The sequence below is a fragment of the Cavia porcellus genome, unplaced genomic scaffold (assembly GCF_034190915.1).
Source record: "Cavia porcellus strain 051 isolate PalLab524CR breed Dunkin Hartley unplaced genomic scaffold, mCavPor4.1 scaffold_13, whole genome shotgun sequence".
Classification (NCBI taxonomy): Eukaryota; Metazoa; Chordata; class Mammalia; order Rodentia; family Caviidae; genus Cavia; species Cavia porcellus.
Genome location: NW_026947496.1, coordinates 13309935 through 13316548, shown reverse-complemented (window position 1 = coordinate 13316548; position 6614 = coordinate 13309935).

The window sequence follows — 6614 nt, the reverse complement described above, 5'->3', positions numbered from 1 at the left end:
ATTTTATTTTCATGGAGATATAGTTGAACACAAAATTTTAAAGAGAATGTGGTTGCATATATTTAAAAATGTAAAAGTTCTCAAAAATTTTCCAAAAAGAGCACCAGCCATAAACTACTTCCAAACTACATAAATTAATTCCATTTGACTCAAAGGAATTTGAATATTCTCAGTAAATGAGATACATATATTGAATGTAAGTTAAGAGAAATAAATATGCTCCCCTAGACATTTGAGTATAGAGCACCGACTTTTATTTTTCAGAGGTGGATGTTGTTTACTCTGAGTTGGTGTAACTAGTATTACATCTCTAAACAAGCCATTCACAAAATAAAACTCTATAGAGGCTGAGGAGTCTTTCTACTGGCAAGGGAGGGTATTAACTTTTGCTTAAACTTCCAGATTCAAAACAAACAAATCCACAATTGGATTCTCTTTCATTATGCAGACCATGTCTCATTTACAACCCATTTAATCTACAGTAGAATAAGAGATTGAAAGTGCCAATCTCTCAAGCTCAGAATGTGCTTTGTGGAAGAGCCATATTGTTTAAAAGCAATACAGGAAAAAGGTTTTTAAAAAACTTCTGTAATACTGTATACCTGGGATGATTACGTGCTCATAAAAAGGATGTTCTGTGATGTAGTTCATGACAAAATATTGGTTCTCCACTAATCCTAAGTAAATAACCTAGAAACATAAAATTCAGAAAAGCATTCACTTACACAGCAAGCTCAGGAAATAAATCATCCAAATGACAGAATTAATTCCCTTCTTGAAGCTAGGGTGCTGCCTCCTGGGAAGTAGAGCAGTAAAGCTCTGGACTCATGGAACATGGGCCTGGAGGAGTAAGTTCCGGAGAAAAGGGTGGGATGTGGCATGAACAGTGTGACACCCATCAGGGGACTGAATGTACGTACTCCACAAAATGTGTACAGTGAAGCCCAATCCCCAGTGTGCTGTATTAGGAAGCAGGGGCTTAGGGAGGTTATTAGGTCACCAGGGTGGGGCCCTACTGAATGGGATTAGTGCCCTTCTGAAAGAGACTCTGGAGAGCTGCCTCACCCCTGCTATCAAATGAGCTCACAGGGAGAAGGCGTCGTCTATGAACCAGGAAGTGAGTCCTCACCAGACGTAAAATCCCCTGGGTGACTTGATCTTGGATTTTTTAGCCTCCAGAACTGTGGGCAATGCATTTTCACTGTTTGTAAGCCACCTAGTGCATGGTATTTTGTTACAGCAGTCTGCGTGGACTCAGAGAGCTGGGTGCCATGTGCAGTGCGTCTCAAGGTGCAGATTGCCAGGCCTCTCTTACGTGGTCACCGCAGCAGGCAGAGGTCCAGAGGACTGTGCTCAGGGCAGAGGCATGCTATACTGCAGTGCAGGGCAGGAAGTTCCCCAAGGTGTAAATGATCATAACTCCAAGTAAGAGTCAGAGAAGGAATACAGTTTTGAAAAGTTGTTTTTGCTAAAAAAACAAAACAAAACACAATTTAAGGCATCATTTGATTTTTACCAAAAAGCATAGTTTTTTTGTTAAAAATAAAAACAATTTCAGGCATCATCTGCTTTTTAATCTCAACATGTAGAGCCACTGTAAAATAACAGAGCATTAAGTTGAAAAGTAAGTATAACCATAAAGGGAAATAAATGAGGTTACTGAAGAAATGTTTTAGAACTAAGCACAAAACACCAGATTTTCACAATGAATAAGGAACCATAAAAAGCAGAATCAACATTGCCATCAGTTGTTACAGGTATACAAAAAAATAGCCTTGAAATATGATGGTGCACACCTGTAATCCCAGCACTGGAGAGACTGAGCCAAGAGAATCAGCCAATTTCAAGGCCAACCTGGGCTACACAGTCGAGTGAATTCAAGGCCAGCCTGCACCCAGGCTCAGCAAACCGAAACAAACTGAAAAAGTGACTGTAGAATGTGCTAGGAGTACCCCTGAGACAGGGCAGCAATGCATGGATGGCTTTAGGCCTGTTCCCGTCCCGCTCAGGGAATGGAGCTTCTTGAGTGAGGGAGGGACTTTCTGGGAGAGCCAGGCCAAGCCTTGTCTTCTGTCTCCTGGCAGAAGGACTTGAGTCACACATTCCCCTCATTGTGCAAGCCAGTGAGGTCTGGTTGTGGGGCCCTTGCTCAGCTGTGCTGCAAGGGAAGCATGCACAGTCAGACTGGGTCTGAGCAGCCCGGGAGACCTGGGCACTGGCTCACAGTGATCTGGGGCCCCCCTTGCATCTCGCTGCCTGTCTGTAAATAGTAAGTCTGCTTGTGTAACTCCTGTAAGTACGTTTGGTTTGACCAAGCAGGTTAGTGGCCGGTACACAGCAAACCTGCTTTGTAACACTACAAGCCAGCAACAGCCAACTTTTTAGAGCTTTCAGTGAGAGCAGACAGCCTGCTGTGGCTCGCGTGCTGTAGATTTGCCACCACTGAAACCAGTGCAGTAAATCAAAATTAAATGTTGCCAAAATCTAAAATGGAGAAGGAGGAGTAGGTGATAGGAAATAAAGTACAGGTGTATTATATCATTGAATAGAGTTCTCTATTTGGCATGTTTTGTTCCTGGGATATACATTTTTTAAACTTTTAAGGTAAATAATAACCAAATTATAATTTCTTCATAGAAAATATTTGAGAGAAAACATTTACATAATAGAAAAATAAAATGGAAAAAAAATTTTAAAAATGAATAAAAACACATTCTTATAAATGGGATGTAATCCCCTATTCAAAAAAGGCAACTATTTGCCAATAAATAGCTTTATTGCTCATTTTCAACTTAAAAAATAGTACAAAGAAGATGCAAACATTTTCCTATTATATGCAATCATTACAAGTTCTGGTGATCATCTTTCCAGAAAACAAAAAATTAATTTAGGTTTCACAGTTAGATAATATTAGGGCTAGGATTAGGTTAGCACACAGCTGTTAAGCCTGCCCACGGAATATGACATGTCTAAATACATTTGTTGTTACTGTTTCTTTATGTATTATTTTCATGGTGGGATTCTCTGAGCTGGGATCCATGGCTTGGTGTATTCTGTTGATTTTGAAAGATTCATATTTAAAAATATTTCTTCACAATTATCTCTCCTCCTTCTGGAATAATTCTAATCATCTATTTTGGGGTCACTTGATATTATCCAACAACCCTTTCATGTGCTGATATTTTATTTTTACTCCTTTTCCCTCTATGTTTTGGTTTGGATAATTTCTGCAAATATCTTTGTTTGTTTAGTCTTTTCTCAACTCTCAAGTCTACTAAACAGCTTTTTAAGAGATTCTTCATCTAAATCAAAACGACTTTCTTTTCCTTTCCTTAATGTTTCTATTGACTTATATGATAGTTGTCATCTGTGTTGAAATTTTTCATATGCACACCCTATACTTTTTTCCTGAGCACCTAATGTGTAAATTACAGTCATTTAAATTCTTTATCTGATAGTTCCAGTACCTAGGTTGTTTCTGAGTCTAGTTATGCAGATTGCTTCATCCTTGACTTTAGTTGTGGGTGTGTTTGCTGTAATTTTTAATTGAATGCTGGATGCCGTGTACAGAATGACTGACACTGAGACAAATGGTACCATGGTAACCTGGTTCTCGGACTTAGCTTGCTTTATGATTTTGGGGAGGTGGCCACATTTATATTTGCATGGGGAAGATGGCTGTGGTTGTGTTTGTCATCCGATGTGGAGTTTGTGAACAAAAGCAAAATGTTGTCAAAGCTTTTGAGAACCAGTGTTTTTGTGACCAGAGGTGCTCATGAATCAAGGTATTACTGTGCTAATACCTGTATGTGGGCTTGTCTCCTGTGCTGGGCCACTGAGCTGGGAATGCAATACGCTGAGATACTGCACTTTTATTAAGTAAACTTAGGAGCTGAGGTGGCCTTCAGGAACTTACTCATTTCCAATCCTGCATCACTGCCTTGTGCTTAGGGAGGGGTCTGGGACCCCAGGGTGTTTCATCAGTGATCCTGTTTCTAGCCTTCCCTGTGTGGCTTCCCAGGCTCCTGTTCCCCTCCTTGAAGTGGACCTGCTCGTCTTGGCTGCTCGGTGCTCGCTAACCAGGTGCTGGGGAGGGAGAAGAGTATTTCCCTTCTGTCCTGGTCCAGCTTGGGTCTCAGGAGCTCTTTAGGGACAGGGTCTTCTCAGTGACCCTGCTCCTCTTTCTGGTGACACCAAACTGCCTGCCTGTAGCTAGTTTCAGAGGGAGCCATCCCTTGACCCTCCCTCGGATGCAGCAGGTCCTTGTTACACTGCAAAAAGCCCTGGACTCACAACTCTTTCCTGTGCCCATTCCTGTCCCCCTTCAACCTTCCCACACTGTTGAAGCTTCACCAAAGCCCAACAGCCTAGGGAAATAGTGTCCAGTCAGGTTTTGTGTCCTTCCTACCGTAGTAGCTTCTCCCATTCTCCAGGCCATGTGAGGGTGTCGTTTTTATTTACTTGACCTGCTCCCAGGAGTTTTTAGTTTTCTTCCAGTGATTTGTTATGATAAATGATACTGCAATGAAATTGAAAAGTTCTCTTCCAAAGATAAGATCCTAGACCAGTGACGGCAAACCTGTGGCATACAGTTGCTGGTATCATTAAAATCTCTAAAAGGTTCACCACCGGGGGGGGGGGGACCAGCAGTGTCTCCTGAGATCCGCGCCATGTTGGAACTTAGGACTCTGGGAAGCCAAGCCAGCACCTCCCCTCCCTGGTAAGCGGAGGCAGGGTGGCAGACTGCAGCCCTTCCAGGGGGAGAACAGCAGTGTCTCCTGAAATCCACGCCATGCTGGAACTGAGGACGCTGTGAAAACAAATGACCATCCTGCCTCCCTGCTTAGCAATAGTGAACCTACTGCTACATGGCCTAGAGTCAAATATCCCACTTCCCCTATCCTCCTTCTCCCCCCAACCCACCCATTAGCAAATGGGAACCAGAAATCTGAGCATCTCCTGGGAGGTTGAGCATAGCAAATAAGAGGGACTTCCTTCTACCATCTCTTTGAAGGCAAATATTTTTATTACTCTTTTGCTCTTTTCTGATTAATGGTACTGCTCTATTCAATATTCTGTTTTGATAAGTTCTATAGTGTTCCATATTTCATCTCATTTTGCTATACCTGATTGAAAGAACAACTATTATAAAGATAACAAAATATACTGTGATACCTATTACTGTTATCCCGGTAACCTGCTGTGAAGTTCTGTACCAATTTCACTGTATGATCTTAGTTGGCTTTATTCTGACTTGTCCTATTGTATACTTTCAAAATAAAAATTAAAAAGAAAAAAGGTTCACCACTACTGTCCTAAACCTATTGCTAGGTCTCATAGTATACTTATATAAATTTTAAATACCTATCATTAAATAGCAGCCAGGGACTGTTCATTAAAATTAAATATTTTTTAATTATAAAATTAGAAAGGTGATGTGAAAACACGCTTATCCCAAGATTCAAATGCAAACATTTGTTGTGTGTGTGCAGATATTTGTGTGGGTCTTTAACCATGGTCCACTCCAGCCTAACCCCTCTCCATCCATCAAGTGCTGTTACCACTTAGTATGTACAGTGGGTCCCATTTTCTAAAGCAGAGAGGAGAGCATTTCAAGTACAAAGTGTAGCACAGGCACAGGCAGAGAGAGAAAAATGAACACAGCATCCAACAGGGACAGTATAGGACCCAGCATATACAGAGTAGAGTCACACAATATAAGAGACAAGTTGCATGTATCAGAGGAAGTTCTGAGAGCCAGCAGAGTTTCGATGTGACACAGTTGAAACTATAGACCAGCCCTTCTTTTGGAGACAGCGGAGTGATACAATAAACCTATTGTCTCAAAATGACCCTGGTGGTCTGGGCCATCCCCCACCTCTTCGGAGCTGTGCTAGACCCTGTGCCTGCTCTAGACAGACAACTTCCCCTGCCCCTTGGAAAGCCACCCTCACTTCCCACTCACCTGATGTCACCCCCTCTTCCACCCAGGGACATCATCCTAGAACATCAGGGACATCATCCTAGAACATCAGGGACATCTGCCTCCTGTAGCATCAATGTTCCCTTTCTTTTCTGGATCATTCTCGTGATCCAGAATTAAAAAAAAAAAAACAAATATGCTGATTTTGCTTTCATGTTATCAAAAAACAAACAAACAAACAAGTCTCCTGGCCCTACCCGCCTATACCATTACAGTTTGTCTCTTTGTAAAAGAAGTTCTTTGAAGTATTGCAAATACTCGTGGCCTCTCATTCCTCCATCCACCCTTGAAGTCACCACAGAAAAGAGTATTGCTTCCAGTATCCAGGTCACTGGTGACCCTCATATCACCAAATCCAGGATGTTTAGTACTGGTCACCCCTGGCCTATCAGTGGGCTGATCTGTTCATCTATTGTCCAATCCCAGACACACTCAGGAATGGATGCGGCGCTAGTGCTGATTAAACTTGTTAAAAGAACTTCCTCAGATCACATGAATCTACTAGTTTATGTGAGCAATGCAAAGCAAAAATGATTTGTGAACCAGTCAGCTTTTAGAACTAGAGCAGGCTCTGAGAACAGCTAACAATGTGCTTTCACAGCACTCAGAGAAGTAACAGAAGTGACTTCAT